Source organism: Hyaena hyaena, unplaced genomic scaffold (assembly GCF_003009895.1).
Source record: "Hyaena hyaena isolate Hyena2069 unplaced genomic scaffold, ASM300989v1 scaffold_2108, whole genome shotgun sequence".
NCBI classification, from domain to species: domain Eukaryota; kingdom Metazoa; phylum Chordata; class Mammalia; order Carnivora; family Hyaenidae; genus Hyaena; species Hyaena hyaena.
In genome coordinates this window covers 95066-96569 of record NW_024082745.1, presented here as the reverse complement: position 1 = coordinate 96569, position 1504 = coordinate 95066, and positions in this window count along the sequence as shown.

Sequence of the window (1504 nt, the reverse complement as noted above, 5' to 3'; positions counted from 1 at the left end):
TCTTTCAGATTCTGTATCTCCCTCTCTGACCCTCCCCTGTTCATGCTGTCTCTCTCTCAGAAATAAATAAAACATAAAAAATTTTTAAATAAAAAAATAAATCTCTACCAGAAATGTTCTGAGTCGGCATAAAGAAATCACATTCAATAAATTAGAAGTGGGGGTGGAGGGCAGGTGGCCCCAAGATGCGCAATCTTGGTGTGAAAATTATTCTGAGTGGAAGGTAATTGAGACCCTGCAGGGTCCAGAGAAACTTTTCCTCCTCTCTTAATTACATAAAAGAGTCTAAATTAGGAGTCCTTTCCAGGTAACGGTTATTATCAGAGATGCATTTTATCCGAGCGACCCATCTGTATGGCAGGCAAACATCTACTTAGGGAACTGTGCGCTCTGCCCCTGAGGGGCCCGAGAATTGCATTTCTCTCCTCTGAGGTCCCAGCCCCCTCCTCCCCTGTTAGTTCAGGGTCAGGCAAAGACTCATGTAGACTGTCTCTGGGATTTCTAGGTCTGTGTGGATTCCTCCTACTGAATTTGATTTTCGCCTGTTAGATGTCACATGTCAATCTGATTCTTCGTCCAGCAAGAAGACGTTGAATTCTCAGTCACCGACGCCGGCAACAGCTGACTCGAGAGCATCTTCCAGAGCCCAGACGGGGTGGGGTGGAAGCCTGGAGTCTTGCAGAAACGGCATCCCCGTGCAGGGTCCCGCGGGCGTCTCTCCCCCACTCTCCCACCTCACCTCTACCTCCTCAGCTGAAGGTTTCACCCGCCTGTCCCTGTCAGCCTAGAACACAAGGCGGGGGGACCCTCTTCCTGACCCGCCAAGGCCATTACATCCTGGCTGAGAACTCAGAGGACCAGGCTGGGCGGCCAGGGTGGGGGTGGGGTGGGCTGGGGGGAGGGGCAGGACCCCGGGGACGTGGAGCTGGGGGACCCAGTGAGAGGCGAGATCCGGCTCCGCGGAGCCTCCCGGGGCACCGAGCGACCACAGCACCGGCTTCAGACTCCGGGCAGGAGCCTGTCAGGGGGAAAGTGCCAGAGAGCGAAGGGGCCCCTCTCACAGCTGGCCTGAGGTCAAGTTTACAGAGTTAACTTTCCACGCCTCTCATCGGTGATTTTCCGTGAGCGAGTCCTCGTCACGGCCCACGACCCCCGCGGCGCCCGGGAGGGCCCGGGCCTGGGCAGCGGGGCAGAGCCCAGGCTGCGTTCACACGGCAGGGAGGAGGGTTCCTTTGGGCACAGACAGAACCGTCCCAGGGTCGGGTCCCCCCTTTGCTCAGGGCTTCAGCGGGAGCTGCTCCAGTCCTCCGCGGCCTCAACCACCGCTCCGCGGCCCGAGACGGCCTTCTGCGCCCGCAGCAACACCGGCCTCGGGCCTTCCCGGCGCCCCCAGCGCGGGGGGGGCAACACCGGCCTCGGGCCTTCCCGGCGCCCCCAGCGCGGGGGGGGCAACACCGGCCTCGGGCCTTCCCGGCGCCCCCAGCGCGGGGGGGGCAACACCGGC